The sequence below is a fragment of the Heterodontus francisci genome, chromosome 10, assembly GCF_036365525.1.
Source record: "Heterodontus francisci isolate sHetFra1 chromosome 10, sHetFra1.hap1, whole genome shotgun sequence".
Taxonomy (NCBI): Eukaryota; Metazoa; Chordata; class Chondrichthyes; order Heterodontiformes; family Heterodontidae; genus Heterodontus; species Heterodontus francisci.
Window position 1 is genome coordinate 39,373,421 of NC_090380.1, and position 20,820 is coordinate 39,394,240.

Sequence of the window (20,820 nt, forward strand, 5' to 3'; positions counted from 1 at the left end):
CAAACTAAAGCGGAAGCAAGGGAGACTGAACAGGAAAATAGGAGGAGTGTAGAAGATTGTTCTGCAGTCAGGACAAACTGTTCTTCTCTAATTTTATATAGGTTTTAAAGACTATGGCCTGGCTTTCCTGCTTCTGCTCACTCCAGCCCATGATTTTCCATCCATTAAAGTGAATCGGTACAAACTGTGGTCTGTTGAGCATTGAAGCATAAAACTCCAAGCTGTATCTTCAACTTTCAAATAACATTAAAGAGCCATCAACTCTTGTTTGTGCTTATCACCTATGATAGGGAAAACACTCTGCAAGAGAAGAGAAAACACTATCATAATAGTCTCAAGCAGTGTCACACGAACTGTAAAACAAATATTCCCAACATACAAAAGTCTGTACCTAGGTCAATAAACATTGTTTTTGTTTGAAAAAAATAATTTCTCAGCAATATTAATACAAGTTTGTACGTTCAGTGTCAATCAGCGACAGGCACCAACATGTTGCACCATGGACATTTGACAAAATTATTGACTCAGCCATGGACATGGTGGCAATTAATCTGTCTGTAAAGTGTATAGCCAATCTATTGCCATCAAAATGCAGTCTGATTTAAAACACATTTCTCCCTATAATTAAAGTAGCTAAGCATACAAACATCAATGGAGAGCAGCACAACTGTATTAGCTAGCTAGCAAGCAAAACAGTATGCAATGTCAATGTGAATTACTTTTGTTGACAGGATAGAGCTAGGTACGTTGTGTTAGCATGTAGCCAGCTAGCTATCATTACATGATAAAAACCAGGACTGAGAGAAGTAACAGTCTCTTTCCCAAGTTGGGTGAAGGAGCTGTTTTCCAAATTATGTTAAACCAGTATTTTTGGGTAGTTTAGAATGAGAAGAGGCAATATAGTCCAACACTCACAGTAACCTACAATCCACTTACATTACCAGGATAGGGAGATAAGAGTTTCAAAATATGCACCAATATGACTCCAGTCAAACAACCCATGAGGAAAAGGGGGAGCAGTAGCTGTGCCTGCCCTGATATCCCCCCAGGCCTGTCACTCAAACCCCCCTCACTCCTCCAGGTCCACAGCTCAACCTAGCAGCTTGCAGTTTCCTGAACCTTGAGCCAGCCGTGCCAAGGTGTGGTACAGCCCAAGGAGAGTCATTGTGGAAACAGGGAGTGGGGGAGTGGGTGGGTCGACAGGGGGTACATCCTGCCCTGTGCTGTGTCCCAAATGGTTCCTCCTTCCTCTCCCCCAGGCCCCTTTATAACTGAGCTAAGTTTCTGTTAACATTTTGGAGTTTGACATTACGGTTCAATAATCCTTAGTTCCTCCAAAAGAGCTAGAAAGCTGGCGGCCATTAACCTGGGCCTGTCATTGGTGTCAGGCAGACCCCCCACCTACCAAGACTGAGGCACACATTATTTCACCACATGAACATTAAAACTTAAAATTGCAAGCCCTGACTGGAAGGACATTTGCATAGCAGTGTTGGAGTTTGTTTTACAGTTTGTGTGACACTGCTTGAGACTATTATGATAGTGTTTTCTCTTCTCTTGCAATATAACTGTATTAATGGGAATCCAGTCGTTGCTTCCCCAATATATAGAAGAAGTGGTCAAACCAGTTTTATTCACATGTCTAACTGGCTGTTGCAGAGAATTTGAACTTCCAACAAAGGATTTTGAACAGACAAAGCCATGTGCTCATGGAGTAAAGATCTCTCCTGGAACTGAAGCAAGAATTACCTCCTCTCATATCTGCCTGTCCCATCTCCTTCCCACGGAACTGAATCTTGTGAAAACACATGAAACGCAGAGAGAGAAAAGTCTCCTATGTGAACCAGGTTTAAGAAGAACACTGGGCCCCGACAAAAGCAAGATTACTTACAAAAAGGACTAAGCCGTGAGCTCGCAGCACTGTATCAAGATATTGCCTCAAACTGTTCCACCTTATCTTTTCTTCTCTTTCTGTTCCTATCTGCATGTGTATATCGCGAGTGCGTGCGTGGGCACATGAGCATTTTACAGTTTAAGTTTTAATAAAATGTCATCATTCTTCTTTAAACCTGAGAAAGCCTGTGTGAATTGGTTTCTTTGTCTTATAATTGGAAAACTGTGAACAAGGATTCACAGAAAGGGGAGCTCAAAACATAGTATGTTTAAAATTAAACTTTGTTACACTAAGGCCAGGTAAAGACAGCAAAAGACCACTCGACAACTTTCTCACCTGGTCGTAACACTGGGAAAAACCTCACAGCTGCCACCCCGCTCGGTACACATGCGGGAGCAGTAGCTTCTTACTGGGGGTGTTTGAGGCCTGCAAGGGGTGTTTATGAAGGCTCCCCACCCTCCTGCCAACTCCATTCCTCTCCTTCACTCGGCGGATTCTCACCGACACGACTGCCCCCATCCAGCTCTAGCACCCGCACTGCCCATGCTCCAGTCACAGCCGGTACTGCCCATGCTCCAGTCACAGCCCAGCACCGAGCATGCTCCAGTCACAGCTGGCACTGCCCATGCTCCAGTCACAGACCGGAACCGCCAATGCTCCAGTCACAGCTGGCACTACCCATGCTCCAGTCACAGATTGGAACCGCCCATGCTCCAGTCACAGCTGGCACTGCCCATGCTCCAGTCACAGCTGGTGAGCTACTCAAAGACCATCTTCGAGGTACCGGTAGCTCGAGATCGACGTGTTGGCGACCCGTGTTGTAGGACCTAGCCCGATGCTCCAATAATCCCAATCCTTTCGGACTACTTTCGCTGTTGGTAATTTTAAATGTCTTGCTCCAAGCCATTAAACATGTGTCTTAAAATAACCTAGTAGCTAATCTGCACCCTGTTGGTGCAAGGATCAGCAATGTGTCTGTATTCAGACACCAGTGTCCGAGGTAAAAATTTTGAGGGCTATGATAATTTTAAATGTATTGCTCCAAGCTTTTAAACTTGTATTTTACAATAACCTAGCCGCCAGGTTATTTTGGACCTCAAAATTTTTACCACGCACGCTGGTGTCTGTGTATGGACACGTTGCCGATCCCTGGTGACAACCATCTGTCATCAATTTACTGAGTCTCCATATTGAAATCTTTCTGCCTTAAAACACTGCTTGCTTCAATTCAGGAGAGTTATTGAGAATGATTATAGATCAAAAGTACTTGCTTAAAACACTAATCATTTTTCCGTCTGCAAAGCTGGAATGTCATGTTTACTTTACTTTTCCTCAGAGATAAAGCACAGTGTAATATAAAAAATGTATATGTTAGCACTTCAAACATATGACTGACTCACTTAGCTGAGGGGTGTCAATGCTTGGGAATGAAAGTTTCTACCTTTTGCACTCAGTGGCTATGTCAAGCAGCAAAATAGAAGGTAGTTAAAGCCATGAGGTTCTACCCAGAATAGACTGCCAGCACTTCATAAAGCACAATACTATGAGTGCTGATAAGCGGCAAAAAAAAAGCCTGGAAGCTAAACTCGGCAGTTTGATCAAATTGAAATACCTCTACCCCTTTGCTTGCTTCATTTGATTTTTGACTATTGCTTAAAACTATACCTAGAGAATAGCAGAATTTTATGTAAGTTATTATGAAATAACTTTTCATAAATTCTCTTCCATGGAAGCAATTTTTTCTTTTACTGTCTGCACATGATGGATTTAGATGGACAGAGATAACCCAAATGGGAAATGGCATGTACTATTTTACAAGAAACTAGCTGTCAACGTGCATTGTGAAGCTCCATATGGAAAACTGAAATCAAAGAGTAACCCTTCTGCAACACCACTCTGAGAGGTGAAGATTTAAGACAGAGAAGTCCGAGAAAACCAATAGCAAAAAGAAAATGAAAATGAAAACAGATGAATTTCAATATAGACAAGTGTGAGTTGGTGCACTTTGATAGAAGGAATAAGACACTCACATATTCTGTGAAAATCAGAGTGTAAATGGGGTGGAGGAGCAAAGGGCTGCATGTTCACAAATCATTAAAAGTAGCAACACAAGTTAACAAGGCCAAATAAAAATGCAAACCAAGCACTTGGATTCATTTATAGGGGAATAGAAGTGAAAAGCAGGAAAATTATGTTAAAGTTGTGCAGAACATTGGTAGGACCGCAGGTAGAGTATTGTCTACTGTTCTGTTCTGCAAATTGCAACTGGAGAAGGTGCAAAAAAGATTTATGAGGATGATACATAGAACCACAGAAACATAGAAAATAGGAGCAGGAGTAGACCATTCGGCCCTTGGAGTGTGCTCCGCTATTCATTATGATCATGGCTGATCATTCAACTCAGTAACCTGTTCCTGCTTTCGCCCCATATCCTTTGATCCTTTTAAACCCAAGAGCTATATCTAACTCCTTCTTGAGAACATACAATATTTTAGCCTCAACTGCTTTCGGTGGTAGCGAATTCCAAAGGTTCACCACTCTCTGGGTGAAAAAGATTTCTCCTCATTTCAGTCCTGAATGGTTCACCCCGTATCCTTAGACTATGACCCCTGGTTCTGGACTCCCCCACCATCAGGAACATCCTTCCTGCATCTATCCTGTCAAGTCCTGTTAGAATTTTATAGCTTTCTATGAGATCCCCTCTCATTCTTCTGAACTCCAGCGAATCCTAACCGACTCAAACTCTCCTCATACGTCAGTCCCGCCATCCCAGGAATCCGTCTGGTAAACCTTTGCTGCACTCCCTCTATAGCAAGAACATCCTTCCTCAGACAAGGAGATCAAAACTGCACACAATATTCCAGATGTGGCCTCACCAAGGCCCTGTATGACTGCAGCAAGACATCCCTGCTCCTGTACTTGAATCCTCTCGCTATGAAGGCCAACATACCATTTGCCTTTTTTACCGCCTGTTGAACTGAGAGGTTATAACTATCTGGAAAGACTGAACAGGCTGGGGCTCTTTTCTCCATAAAAGAGATGGCTGCGTATTGACCTAATAGAAATCTTTAAAATTATGAAGGGGTTTGATAAAGTAGACTTTTCCGCCTGAGGGGAGTTAATAATTAGGAGCCATAAACATAAGATAATCACTAATAAATCCAATGACGAACTCAAGAGAAACTTCCATACTCAGAGAGTAGTCAGAATGTTGAACTTGCTCCCACATGGAGTAGTTGACGCAAATCACACAGATGCATTTAAGGGGAAACTAGGTAAGTGAGGGAGAAAAGAATAGAAGGATATGCAGATAGGGTTAGATGAAATAAATGGAGTGGGAGGAGGCTTGTATGGAGCATAAACACTGGCACAGACCAGTTGAGCTGAATGGCCTGTTTGTGTGCTGTAAATCACCCCAAGCTGGTGGTACATTGTGTAGAATGCAGATAATTGTTAAGCCCTCATTTAGAGTTGTGACTTGATAAAAATAAAAATGCAGGCATTGTGCATCAAATAGCAATAACAAGGTTTTTAAGCTGTTGCAAGACTGTGTTCATAATTTCATGAAATACAGTGGGTAAATTAATAGCAAGGAAATATTTCATCTTTAAATTAATGTTGCCATTAAATCCTTGTATTACTGCCATATTTTCCAAAGACCAGTAGCCACAATTCAAATGACAGCAGCCAGAGAATCTACATGACATTGGACAACATAATATTGTTTTATGCACACAAAAAACACGAGGAGCCCTAACATATTTCATTGAACCATTTGCACATTTTGCTTTAACTCATTGGAAATTTGAAGAAATATCATGCTTTTTCAGAATTTGCAATGTTGAAAGAAATCACAAAACAGTTGCTGATGGCAGTTTGGGCAAAGTGGCTGAAAATCAATGTTCTCAGTCAAAAATCAAACCAATTCTTACACTCAAAGCAAACATCCCCGAAATCATTGGCAGAAGGAGATTTCTCCTCATTAGTCCATGATTCGACTGGACAATGGAGATGGAGAGTTTTATGATGTGTTCTGTAGTGTTGTAGTGTTTTGAAATTGCAATTGCATTGTGCATTTTGTATTCTAGAGGCTGCTGTAGAACACACATGCGAGCAAAGAGAAAGTGAAACTGACAGAATAAAAGGAGAAGCCTCACTCGACTACTGGAAAACCTCTAGCTGCACTCATCTTTGCACATCCTATGCGCACATGTCTTCCTGAGCTACCCTGCGGAGCTAATGATCAACGTGTACGTCAGCAAGATTGAGAACAGAAAGATCGAATGAAACTACACGCAGAGCGGAACATGCAACTTAGAGCTAAGCTGCTTAAGCCAGGAGATAAAGCACTTGTGAAATGTGATGGTCATATTGGAAAGCAAACAACCTCTTATGATATTCAACCTTTATTGTGACCAATGCAAAAGGATCAATGATCACTGCTAAGTGCAATTCACAAATCATCACAAGAAACGCGCCATTCTTCAAAGCACTGAAAACACCACTCGCAAGCATTGAATCTGATTCTGACATCGACACCTTAGATGGAGAACATGAGTCCAATGAGACTACATCTGATGTCAGATGATATCCTACTCGTGAGAGTGAACACCCATTATACTTAAGTGATTATGTTACGAAATGAACTATTTATGTTTATCATTTACAGTTTTAGAAACAAATCATTGATACATGCTATGTATCTCATTTACTAAGAAGGGGAGGGATGTAGTGTTGTAGTGTTTTGAAATTGCAATTGCAATTGCATTGTGCATTGCCTACTCTAGAGGCTGCTGTAGAACATATGTTAGCAAAGGGAAAGTGAAACTAAGACAGAATAAAAGGAGAAGCCTTTATGTTCATCTGCTGCAGTCTTTGTCGCTCTGTCTTTGCCTCATACCTTATAGTTAACTTGGCTAAACCTCATTCAAGTCCAGAGAACATCACATGTTCATTCTTTTTTTCTGTGATACATTTGAAGCAGAGTCCCTGAAGGAACGAGAGCTGTTCTGTTTGGTACTACATCAGAAAGAGGAACAGAAATAGAAATCCAATTATCGAGAAGCTCTTCGGAGGAGGAAGCAGCAAAGCTTTAATGTGGATTAAATGTGAGTCAGTCTTGTAGGATCCAATATAATACTAGTCAAATATAATGCAAATTCAGATGATGAATCTCCCAGACAAAGTTATAGTTTACACTTAAACATGGAGCTAAGTTAAACGTGCTATATAAATGCAAGTTGTTATCGATGTTGAGGTACCACATTGCATTGTCTCACAGAATTTACTTACATTTTAAAAGTAATTTTTTTCTCTAACTTCAGATATTTAAACTTGAGTTACTTTTAAGTTGAATATGAATTTAGAAAGTAGGCACCGACAATGAATATGTGTTCTTACTACATTATTCTTTGTCTTCAATTTAACAAGAGGGATGGGACATAAATTAGGATGTGAAATTAAACTCTTAACTTTAATGATAGATTCCAGGTTTTATCTTTGGAATAGCTGTAGTAGAATCTGAATTCTTCTGCTGGAAACACTATTTAAAAAAACAATCAATGTACTAAAATATATAATGGGTTATGTAACAATGTTTTGCATAATTGTTTTGATAGTTTTATATACAGAGCAGGGAAAGCTCTAATTTCAGACACAGTGGCTTTCTTCTGCTTTTATACACCAAAGTTATGTGCCTTTCTGTAACCATGGCCAAGCATGGAATGATCTGGAAAGTAGGCTAATTCTAAAGTGTTCAAAACTAGAGCATTATTTTATATTCTTGATTATTTAAATCAAATGAAACACAAAACAGAATGAAGAATTGAAACTTGAGTCTCAGTCCAGTGTTACACAAACAATGGTGGGCAGGAAAAGACCCACTGGTCCATCCAGCCAGTCCCAGTGTATCACAATATACACCTTCCACCCCATCTTTCCTACCGTTTTGAGGTTGTGGATCCTTTTGGTGCATTGTCTCCAAGTAGGAGGAACCATACTCCTGTTATTGAGTTCCTTGGCTCCTTCCATCCATGCCCGCTTGGTTGGAGAGGCTGGCTGCTTCCTCCAGTCCTTGGGAAAGATCACCTCATTGCAGTCCCTCAAAACCTGCAGCAGAACCTCCAGGTAAGAGTGCGAAATCAGCCTTTCCAGGTCTCCTGTAGCCTCAAAAACCCATGTGCAGTTGAACCTTTTTGACTCATGTGGGGGTCCCTTCAAATCGAAATCCTTCCTTTGACAGATCCAACGTGTTATACCACCCGTCCTCTCTGATTGGCTGGGGCACCCGTGGCGTAGGTAAAGAGCCTGGGCGAAGCCCGCTGAATCTGTCAATGATTTCCTGACCTGCTAATGGTCCTGCCATTTCAGTAGGGAACATCAGTTGAAAATTCCTCCCATTAATTGCCAGTCATTAACAACTGTTATGTTGTTAAAAGGCAACTTATGCTGATATTTGCTAAACTTAACTTTCTGTGGCCCTTTCAATGAGCAATGAATGTGTAAATGCAGCAACTTCACAAAAATCACATGGAGGTTAAGGGTGAGATGCTTTTTTTTTGAGGCTAACGTTGAAGCAAGACAAATGGTCCAGCAACTTGCAGTCATTCGCAGTTCACAGGCTACTGCTTCCTTCCCATAAATTGCTGACCATTTTGAAAATTTATAATGGTATGTGCTGTTCAAATATCATTATATTTTCAGCAGATTCCAGCAAAATCTTTTCACATTCAGTTGCAATGTCTTTAAGCTTTCTGAAATGACATTAAATTGCAGAGGGAGAAAGCTCAGCCTGTGTTAACCTTTCGTTGGTTCTGCTACCAACCAAATACAAAAAAGCAAAGACGGAAGCGGTACTTGTTCAGTTTATGTACAATTCAACACACTTTAAAAGCCTTTTGGAATTACTGATCAGAATAGGATGCCTACCACTTACTATCCTTAATCATGCTTTTAGAACTCCCATTTTCACAGCAGTGCATCCTGCAAAATTTCTTAAGTAACCAGCCATGTGAAATGGCAGGAAAAATGCATCTTGCTCCAAGAAAAATGACTTGTTGCTCCTATGATTTCCAATTGAAGAAAAATGTACCAATTCATGACTGCTTGCAAATCAATCAAATCACCTAACTAATCAGACGATTTGGAAGAGTATTACAAGAAATTAACACTGAACATTTATAAATTACTTACAAAACTATATAATTTGTATTGCATCTGTTATGATAATATTAAGAATCAATGCAGGAGGCTTTATGTGAGGGATTAAAAACGGTCTTGTGGAATTGGTCCTCATACTTAGAATTTACTCTGTGGTTCCAAAACTACATCCAGGTTAACACTTTACTATTACTTTCCTGCTTTTACTTCAGAAATTTGTTTGTAATAATTGTGCATCAACCAGTTGGAATTGTTCTTCACTTACAACAAGTAAGCAAGAAGCTACCCACAGTCAAAGGGCAGTAAAACTTTGTAACAGGACACTGTTGCCCCATTTGGAGAGGATAGTAAGGTGAGATAGTCTCTTTGGGTGTGTCTATTGTACAGCACACTTGAGCTAGAATGCCAAACCTGTGTCACTCTCTGGTTAGGAAAGATGTGCTTGCTTACACAAAACTGGTGATCAGTCTCTGAACAGCTGTTACATTTTTTAATGTTAAGAAATATTTGTCCAATTCGCTCATTGGCAATACTGAAGAGATTAAAAGTGAAGATTCAAAGAGTCTTATAAACTGCTTCACATTGGCTGCAGTCAAACTGGTACAAACTGTATAACATAAAATAGTACATCTTTAGAAAGGCTTTCAAAGTATGTTCTTCCTGTAGAAGCTTCGAGAAAACAAGCAAATTTTTGAAATCTTCAGTAGAGACTTAACATCCTTCCACAGTCCGAGTGGGATGTGTTCTATTCATGAATTTCTGGGTAAAAAGGGTTTAACCCCTGATCACAATAAAGCTGAAATTCAAAAAGGTCAGAATTTCATAAATGTATATCACAAATCCCATTTCCTATGTCTTTATTGATATCTACTGATACATTAACATGCAGTTAGACAGGCACCCGGGCAACGTTGTGCACTGATGAAGCTGTTAAGCAAATGTTCTTTTTAATTACATATTGGCCCTGATTTTGCAGTCAGTGGCGAAGGAATGGCGCTCGCCATTCATCACCCTTACAGCTCGTAGTAGTTGTAGTAGTGATGATCTGCCCAAGGGCAGCTCCTCTGCTTAATACTCCAAGCCTCACGGTCCTGTGCTTTCCCCTTCAGTTGCTCATAAGAGCCTCCCATTTTTTATCATCCATGAGAAATGAACAATATGACTAGGCAAAAAGTACATGAAGCAGTTTCCCGTTGACTTCCTCATGTGTGCTTTAAAGAAAACAAAAGTCCTCTTCCCGAAGGATCCTCCATCTGTAAGCAGTCGTTGTCCCTCAAGGTTCTTATTCTTCTGCTATCACCAGTGAAAATTTGCTGATTCCGCTGTTATCTATGGTTCATAACCCTGAGCATGGGACCCTTACCTGGGCCTGGGATGACCACCCCCTGAGGTCTCAAATGACCCTGCTACCTCAGCTTACAGCTAACCACAAACTTTTTGCAGGCTTTTGAGTGGCAACTTGCTGTCATCGGGTGTCTCATTGAGTGTAGAGCCCTCTAAGGGATCTATGGTATGTGTGAGCAGGACAAGCAACATCATGTCTCTTCAGCAAATGAGATTGAAGAATTCTCACTGAGATACGCAGAGTCTAAACCAAGACGTATCAATTGAAATATATAATTCATTGTAAAATCATCCACAGGAAGTAAAATAAAGTGAGAAAGAAAGATGAGATTAAGAGAGATAAAAAAAGACAGAAATAAAAAGTTTAAATATATATTTTTTTTAAATCTCTAATAATAATTAAATTCTGAAGGAATGAGACTTCATTTTGCAAAAGTAAATTTTTGGGACTGGACAGATTTTTTGGTAGTATTTAAAACTTACCATGCCATTACAAATTCACTTACATCTGAATGCACCAGTCCTACCTTTTTCTGCTGTGTTCAGTGGTTAACTAGTAAAGTAACTTCATGCCCTTACATTGATTTAAAACCGAGTCTATCAGCAATGTATCAGTGGAGCAAAGCTTGTGGAAGAGCAGCGCAAATTAGACAGCAACCTCCAGATTTCTGCTTTTAGTGGAAGTTGCTGTCAGATTTACTCCAGAATAACAGTGAATGCTGATAGTCTCACCATTTTCCTAAATGCAAAACCTGGGCCATTTTTTTTTATTCGTTTGTGGGATGTGGGCATCTCTGGCTCGGACAGCATTTGTTGCCCATCCCTAATTGCCCTTGAACTTTCAGAGGGCTTTTTAAGAGTCAGCCACATTCGGTTTGACCTAGTTCTACAGATTTTTCGTAACTGAACTGCTCACAGCAGGGGGCGCCAGCAGTAGGTCTGGAATCTGATTATTAGTGGAGCAGGCTTTTCATCGGAGACTGCCGATGACCTGCTGTGAAAGCCTGAGCCTCCTGAGGCACTGGTGCTCAGACAGGAGGAGAGAGCTGATTCTGTGCCTGTAGACTCTCTGTTGGGTGTCTCGCCTCCTTCGAGCTGGATCTCTGTCTCTCTCCTCTCTGCCCTGCGGAGCAGTATGTGGCTGAGGAGAAGGCAGCTGGTGCTGATGCTGGTGCTGATCTGTTGGCATTACTGGTGCTATTCCTCTTGTCCTCGTCAGAAGTCCAGGCTACTACTGCATAAGTTGCTGTCATGCTGCAGTGAAGGCTGACAGCAAGGAAGTTGAGATGAAGGTGAGTATACTCCAAGGGGATTGGAACTAAAATCAAAAAGTTGAAATTGACACTCAAAGCAGTGATTGCAGGCTCTCGGAACTAATCCTGCAAGCACAAGCCTTTCACTGTGGCTGGCCACAAGCTTTGCAATTTCACTCTTAAAAGGTTCCCCAGTACATCAATTTTAGTAAACTGTTACTTGCTGCTATGCTGTCACCTTGTGGACCCTGGTGAGCTGCAAGGAGCTCAGGGAACCCGTGCATGGCTGTTAAAACCAGAATGCAGGATTAAAGCCAAACCTAATGAGCTATTTGAATATTTTAATTACTTTCCTGACAGCTACACAGAGGTTCCCCACTCGCCTCCGAACCTGCCCGGGTCAAACCTGAAAGTAGGCGGGATGATGTCGGGTTCCCGACCCAAGGTCACTTTTCAGGAATTTAATCCCTGCACCCAAACCAGTGCCCACCTCCCCTTGCCCATTAAATTCTTCCTATTATTCCAAACACTGCTGTGCATTATCAGTTGGAAGCTGTCCTTGATTTCCAGGCCTTACAATAAGAAAAGCTCAAACCATTTTGTCACATTTGTAAAATGGTTGCCAATTAATTTTGCTGACCTATTTTCAGCATATGTTGACTATGAATGTCAGTGTCAGCCGTGGCTCAGTTGGAAGAACACTTGCCTCTGAGTCAGAAGGTTATGGGTTATAGAAGCATAGAATGGTGACAGTGCAGGAAGCCATTCGGCCTGTCATGTCAGTGCCAGCTCTCTGCAGGAGCAACTCACCTATTTCCACTGCCCCACCTTTTCCGTGTAGCCCAGCAACTTTTTTTCTCTTCATGTGCTCGTCCAATTCCTTTTTGAAAGCTATGATTGAATGGCTCCACCACATTCTCAGGCAGTACATTCCAGATCCCAACCACTCGCTGCATAAAAGAACTTTTCCTCATGTTGCCGTTGGTTCTTTTGCCATTAACCTTAAATTGGTGTCTTCTGGTTCTCGATCCCTCTGCCAATGGGAACAGTTTCTCTCCACCTACCCATGAGATCCCTCATGATTTTGAACACCTTTATCAAATCTCCCCTCAACCTTCTCTTTAAGGACAACAATCCCAGCTTAGGTTTGACCTATTCAATCTATCCACATAACTGAAGTCCCTCATCCCTGGAATAATTCTCATAAATCCTTTCTGCACCCTCTCTAAAGCAGGGTTGTCCAACCTTTTCGCGTGGGAGCCACATTACAATTTTTGTCGAACATGGTAGGGCAGGGGGGGGTCGGTGAGATGATTTCGGAAAGATAAAAGCGTTAAAAATTTATCTTACTATTAATCAAAACAACAAGAAATGTGAATTTTTGTGAAGAAGCTTTAAATGAGAAGATTAATTTATTGACATACTTTCTCATCACTATGTTGGACACTGATTTAGTGAGATACCTGGCATTTTTTTGCTTGCACAAGTAGTCAATGCTTGCCCACGCACTTATTGTAGTGATGCGGAGTATTCTGGACTGATGTCCATCTTGATCACTCTCTCTCTCCCTCGCTTTCTCTTTCTCTGTCTCTCTCTCCCTGTGTCCCCCCTTCTGTGTTGTTCCCCCCCTGTGTGTTCTTCCTGCTCGTTGTGTCCGCCCTCTCTGTCCCTCCTTCCTCTCTCTGTGCCCCCTCTCTCTGTCCCCCTCTGTCCCTCTCTTTCTCTGTCTATTCCCCTCTCTTTCTCTGTCCCCCCATCCCCCCACCCACCCCCCTCCTCTCTCTCTGTCACCCCTTCTCTCTCTTTCCCCCTCTCTCTCTGTCTTTTCTCTCTCTCTTCCCTCCTCTCTCTTTCTCTCTCTCCCCCTCTCTCTCTCTCCCCCTCTCTGCCCCCAACTCCCTCTATCTGCCCCTCTCTCTCTATCCCCCTCTCCCTCCTCCTCTCTCTGTTCCCCTCTCTCTCTGCCCCCTCTACCCCCTCTCTCTCTTTCCCCCCTCTCTCTGCCCTCCACTGTCTCTCTCTCTGCCCCCTTTCTCTGTTCCCCTCTTTCTGTCTGTTCCCCTCTCTCTCCCCCCTCTGTCTGCTCCTGTCTCTCTGTTCCCCCTCTCTTGCTCTATCCCTCTCTCTCTATATCTCCCCTCTCTCTGTTCCCCCCTCTCTCTGTCACCCTTCTCTCTCTCTCTGCCCATCTCTCTCGCGCCCCCCCGTTCCCCTTCTCTCTCTGTCCCCCCCCTCTCTCTCCGCCTTTCTCTCTCTGCCCCTCTCCCTCTCTCTGCCCCTCCCTCTTGCTCTCTATCGCCCCTCTCTCATTCTCTCTAAATCCCCCGTCTCTCTGACACTCCTCTCTCTTTCTCTCTGTCCCCCTCTCTCTCTCTCTCTGCCCCTCTCTCTTTTCCCCCCCCCCACTCTCTCTGTCTCCCCCCCCCCCCCCCCCACTGCCTGTCCCCCCTCTCTCTTTGACAGTTGCAGGGAGCAGGAGCTCACAGCACAACAGCTTTGTGGTTGGTCAGTTTTTAAAAAAAAAACATTGCATTGTCAGTTTCGCAGCTGACAGTTGTTGACATCGGGAACAGCAGTTTCTGAACTTGGGGCAGATTCGGGGTTTTCCGGTGGCCTTTTTTAAAAAAATGGGAATTTTCCAAAAAACCCCAAATCTGTCCAAAGTTGGGAAACCGCTGCTTTTGATTCCAGCACCTGTCAGCTGTGAAACTGACAGCGCAATGTTTTAAAAAGCCGGTCTGAAAGAAGCCAATGGGAAAATTTATCATCTCTGAAATACATCCATGAGCTGGATGAGTGGGCTGGACCCGGCCAGTGGGCCATATCTTGGACAACCCTGCTGTGAAGCCTTTACATCCTTCCCCAAGTGCTGTGCCCAGAATTGGACATAATAGTCCAGTTGAGGGCGAACCAGTGTTTTTAAAAGGTTCATTATAACTTCCTTGATTTGTACTCTGTGCCTTAATTTATATAGCCCAGGATTCTGTATGCCTTATTAACCTGTTTCTCAACCTGTCCTGCCATCTTTGATGATTTGCGCATATGCCCCCAGGTCTCTCAGTTCCTGTACCCATTTAGAATTGTCCCTTTTATTTTATATTGCCTCTCTTCATTCTTCCTACCAAAATGTATCACTTCACACTTCTCTGCATTAAATTTCAACTGTCAAGTGTCCGCCTATTCCACCAGCCTATGTCCTCTTGAAGTCTATCACTATCCTCCTCACAGTTCATAAAACTTCCAAGTTTTGTATCATCTGCAAATTTTGATTTTCGCCCTGTACACCCAAGTCTAGTCCATTAATATATATCAAGAAAAGCAGTGGTCCTGGTACCGAACCCTGGAGAACACCACTGTATACATTCCTCCAGTCTGAAAAACAACCATTCACTGCTACTCTCTTTTTCCTCTCACTCAGCCAGCTTAATAACCATGCTGCCACTGTCCCTTTTATTCCATGGGCTTCAACTTTGCTGGCAAGTCTATTCTGTGACACTTTATCAATCGCCTTTTGGAGGTTCGTGTACACCCCATCAACCACATTGCCTTCATTAACCCTTTCTGTTACCTCATCAAAAAACTCAATCAAGTTCGTTAAACACGATTTGCCTTTAACAAATCCATGCTGGCTTTCCTTAATTAATCCACACTTGTCCAAGTGACTGTTATTTTGTCCCAGATTATAATTTCTAAAAGCTTTCCCACCACTGAGGTTAAACTGACCGGCCTGTAGTTGCTGGGCTTGTTCTTACATCCTATCTGGTATGTGACTTATTGGGCTGGATTCTAAGAGTCTGCCGCCGAAGTAGGCAGTGGACATAAAAAAATTCAGCCCGCCTGCATCAGCGCCGCATCACGGAGCCGCTGCGATTTCAAATGATTTCAAATGCGAAGGTGCCGGCACCATTTTTAAACGGCTTATAGCCCTTAATGGAGATTTTAAAATTAAAGGGGCAGGTCAGTTCAATCACCAAAAAAAAAACTTACCATTAAGTTAATTTTCACACCCCACAATGGCATTTCCGGCCATTTGTGCCCTTCCCCCCCTCTCCTCTGCAGAATGCAAATACTCAGAATTTGCCCTTTGCCCGAACCAAAATTTGGCAACTTTGCCCTTTACCTCTTCCCATCACCCCGCCAACCAATCCGCAGCATTGTCACTCCACCGCTCCCGTGCAGAGAATAAATCCTCCTCCCCCCTCCCCACAGGTGTCGCGCCATGTTTCCCCAAACGGGGATTTGAAGGCGCGGCATTGTTGGCTGCCCGAATGAAGATCGGTGTGGCAATTTAGGAGCCGAAGGGATCCTCATTAAAGCAGATTTGTAAATTAGTTTACATATTTAAATGGGGGTCCCGTTGCCGAACTGCAGGGTGGCCGCCGCGAGGCCTCAGCGCCACCGTCGAGATCGGCACGGGGCCTGTCGCCGTCGGGGTCGGTGGCGGGCCTCCATGCACCAATCTTCATTGCCCCCCTGCCAATGTTCCTGACAGTGGAGGGGCTTTAAAATCTAGCCCATCATCTTGAAGTATAGCCAATCAATCTAATACCTACTCTTTTATCAATTTTTAGTAATTTAGCTCAATTACTTCTTTAATTATCACTTTGGCAGCATCTTCTTCCTTGGTAACCATAGATGCAAAATACTCATGTAGTACCTCAGCCATGCCCTCTGCCTCCATGCATAAATCCCCTTTTTGGTCCTTAATCAGCCCCAAATCTCCCTTTACTGTATTCCTACTATTTATATGCCTATAAAGTACTTTTGGATTTTCTTTTATGTTAAGTGCCAGTCTTTTCTCATACTTTCTCTTTGCTTCCCTTATTTCCTTTTTTACTTCCCCTCTGAACTTTCTATATTCAGTCTGGTCTCACTTGTACTGTCAACCTGACATCTGTCATACGTACCCTTATTCTACTTCATCTTACTTTCTACCTCTTACATCATCCCGGGAGCTCTGTCTTTGGTTGCCCTAGCTTTGCCCATTGTGGGAATGTACCTTGACTGTACCTGAGTCATCACCTCGGTAAAGGTCGTCCATTGTTCCATTACAGTTTTGCCTGCCAATCTTTGATTCCAATTTACGTGGGACAGATCCATTCTCACCCCACTGAAGTTGGCCCTTCAAACATTTTTACTCTAGACTGCTCCTTCCTTTTGGTTCCCAAAGAAATTTAGGCTGACACTCCAGTGCAGTACTGAAGGACTGTTGCACTGTTAGAGGTAACGTCTTTCAGATGAGACATTAAACCGATGCCCAGTCTGGCCTCTCAGGTGCATGGAAAAGATCCCATAAGCAATATTTCAAAGAAGAGCAGGTGAGTTATCCCCAGTGTTTTAGCCAATATGTATCCCTCAATCAATATCACAAAAAAACCCAGATTATCTGGTCATCGTCACATTGCTGTCTGTGGGACCTTGCTGTGCACAAATTGGTTGCTGTATTCCCTACATTACACCAATGGCTACACCTTAAAAGTACTTCATTGGCTGTAAAGTGCTTTGAGATGTCATGAGGTCATGAAAAGTGCAATTTTAATGCAAGTCTTTCTTTTTTCTTTTTACAAGTTTAGGTTTGTGTGAAAATTACATTTGGCTGTTTTAATCTTTCCTCAAATTATCGCAATATGTACTTTGGGCAACTGAGAGAGGTGTAAGGGGCTCTGAGGGAGACAAGTCTACAGACACAGGCAACAGATAATGTCCAGTTGCACAGTATAATGAAATAAAACATTGTATGTGTCAGGTTTTGGAAAGTACCAAGAATCACCTCAGAATCTATAATTGGGATTAAAGAATAAAAGACAGACATATTTGCTATGTTATTTTGTTCTGTGAGTAGAAAGAAGTTTGTCTTATGACAGACAAATTCAAGGCTGACTGATCTAGATATGATGCTTAACTTGAATCAAAAATTATAATTTACGCCAATCAAATAAACTAACCACTAGATGGAGAACTGGTACCTTTTTCCTTTGCCTGCAGTTTTCGTTATTTCATGCGATTTTTTAGGCCTCACATAACACATTACTGTGATAGCAGTTCTGTTTGAGTTACCTTTTTGGAGGGAAAAAACCTTTGTCAAGCCATTTCTAAAAGAGATTAAAATAATTGCACAGAAACAATGATGGAGTGAACTAGCCGACCACAGACCTGACACACAGAAATCATAGGCTAATGATCAAAACCAAGGACAGTTGTTCCACCTACAGTTATCACTTCAACATAGGAAGTAGGTAGACTATTCATTTCCTTAGGTTCAATTATGGCTGACCTATACCTCAACTCCATATACCCGCCTTTGCTTTATATTCTTTGATGACCTTACCCAATAAAAATGCATTGATCCCTTCACCACTGGCACACCAGGGGAGCAGTGTGTACCATCTACAAGACGCACTGCAGCAACTCGCCAAGGCTCCTTTGACAGCATCTTCCAAACATGCAACCTCTACCACCTAGAAGAACAAGGGCAGCAGGCACATGGGAACACCACCACCTGCAAGTTCCCCTCCAAGTCACTCACCATCCCGACTTAGAAATATTTTGAGTTCTTTCACTGTCGCTGGGTCAAAATCCTGGAACTCCCTCCCTAACAGCACTGTGGGTGTATTTACATCACAAGGACTGCAGCGGTTCAAGAAGGCAGACCACCACCACCTTTTCAAGGGCAATTATGGTTGGGCAATAAATGCTGGTCTTGTTAGCAATACCCATATTCCATCAAAAATTGCTTCCTAATTCACTCCTACATGGCCTGGCTTTAATTTTATTATAAGCCTTGTTCTGAATTCCTGCACCAGAGGAAATCATTTCTCTGTATCTACACTTTATCATTTTAAACACCTCGGTTAGTTTATCCTTGGTCTTCTAAAGTAAAAGGAATTCAAGCCAAGTTCATGCAACCCATCCTAATTTAACACTCTAAACCCTAGTATCATTCTAATAAATCCGAGCTGTACTCCCTCCAATATGTTTTTCCTGAGGTGCGGTCACTAAAACTTCAAGCCTACCTTCAGCCATTATTTGCCAATCTGTATTCCCTGGTAACCAATATATATTTGCTCTTGCAAGGGATCCGAGTCTGACATTAGTCCAGTTTTATGCTGATTTTATACTGGAGATTTTGGCATTGGTGACGTGCCTTCTTCGTGCACAGCTGATACCAAAAGTGCAATATAAAATGGGCAAATACTCAACTGTACTGTGTTGGTGAAGCCACTGGTAAGAAAAGGCTGTGGTGAAACCCCAAGAAAAGGTAAGCCTTTAAAACTGAAAATAAAGTTTGGTTGTCTGACATATAACTTTAATGATTGAAAAGAACAATTACCCTAGTGGTGGTGGTCAGTGCATTTGATACTGCTCTGTACAGTGCTGTGAAAGAAAAGTGTCAAGTTTTTTCTCTTTTATGTTTTCCTGATCTTCCTCTTCTTTCTTACCTTTTCTCTATTTTCTCTTTCTTCACAGCTAGCTTGGCTGCTGGATTTCTGAGTACTATTCTCCAGTAATTTTTATATTATATTTTTACCTAGTCCAAAGCATGAGGAAGAAAATCTAAAAGATTCAACTTGGGCTGCCAAACTCAAAATTATCACTACTAAAGAGACCAAAATCAGTTAATTTGAGAAGTGTGTTGTACATGGGGGAAATTTTCTGGTGCCGGCCGCCCATTTCTTGCCTGAAAAACAGGTGAATGGCAATTAGAAACCAGGGAGGGGTGCATCTTAGCCACTTATTGGATTCCCAAGGCCTACCTGTTGCAATTTTCTGCCATCCTGTAACTGCATCCACAGAGGCTGCTTCCATATGCAAATTAGGGTCCTCTGTCAGTTGTAGGACCATGTTCACAATTTTCAGCTATAAATGGGTGTGCCAAGTGGTAAATGACAAAAGGACCACTAGAAGCTACTTCAAAAGACAACACGGAAATTTGAGGGGGTTAATTTTTGGGTGGCCAAGAGCAGGAATGCACCACTCTCTGTTAAGTAGTTCCAGCTCAGCATGCCCTTGGAGCCACTGGATTTCCAAGTGGGGCAAGCCGCCCACTGGTACTCATTGAGAGTCACGGTTGCTACTCAGGTTAGACATGTTCCTGGAGGTTTGATCACATGACATTTGATCATGTGATGTTTGATCATGAGCATCTGACCACGTGACATCACATGACATTTGAACATGAGGCATTTGACCATGCCACCTGAATCATGTGATGTTTGATCACATGGTATTAGTCTACTGGTTGCGAATGTTATTGCATTTACCTTAGTTGAGTGTCTTAGTGCCACCAAGCCCTGAGTATAGCATTTTTGTCATTTTGTTTTGTATAGTAAAAAGATGTCAGTAAGATGAATTACATACAACCTAATTTATAAGTGTAAGCAAGTTCCTGAGATGTTCTGAGTTACTGCTGAACTTTTCTTCTCTACCAATAAAGAACACAGTGGCACAGTGGTTAGCACCGCAGCCTCACAGCTCCAGCGACCCGGGTTCAATTCTGGGTACTGCCTGTGTGGAGTTTGCAAGTTCTCCCTGTGTCTGCGTGGGTTTCCTCCGGGTGCTCTGGTTTCCTCCCACATGCCAAAGACTTGCAGGTTGATAGGTTAATTGGCCATTATAAATTGCCCCTAGTATAGGAAGGTGGTAGGGAAATATAGGGACAGGTGGGGATATGGGATTAGTGTAGGATTAGTATAAATGGGTGGTTGATGGTCGGCACAGACTCGGTGGGCCGAAGGGCCTGTTTCAGTGCTGTAACTCTAAACTAAACTAAATCTTTCACTGTTCCAAAATGTTTGCGCCTCACATACTCTGTTTTCTCCCACATTACCTGTATTTTCCATCGCTATCGGCCTTTGTAATAGGCCATTATCCTGGTCCTGCCCCTCTACCCTCCTGTCAATTAATTGCACCCCCTGCAACCAATCTGGCCAGGTCTCCATGTGGGCTATTTAAATTTTCCCCTCTCAAGTCTGCCCCAGGTGAAAGGTGGCAAAGTTCTTCATTTTTCCTGGGTTGCTAGTAGCAGTGCCCGAGAAAGCAACCCTCAATTCCAGGAGACTCCTGGAGAACCCGGGAGGATTGTCAAGCCTTCTGAGCATTCGATAGCTTAGCTGAGTTATGCTGATGGTTCGGATCTCCTGACATTGGCTTTGGTTGGGCAGTGTGACCAAT

General features: G+C 42.5%; 1 protein-coding gene across 1 annotated transcript in view; it reads right to left on the reverse strand.

Moving 5' to 3' along the window:
* The window catches only part of frmpd4 (FERM and PDZ domain containing 4), a 703,387-nt gene that overhangs the window by 652,078 nt on the left and 30,489 nt on the right, over positions 1-20,820 (reverse strand). The gene's annotated exons all lie outside the window — the stretch shown is intronic.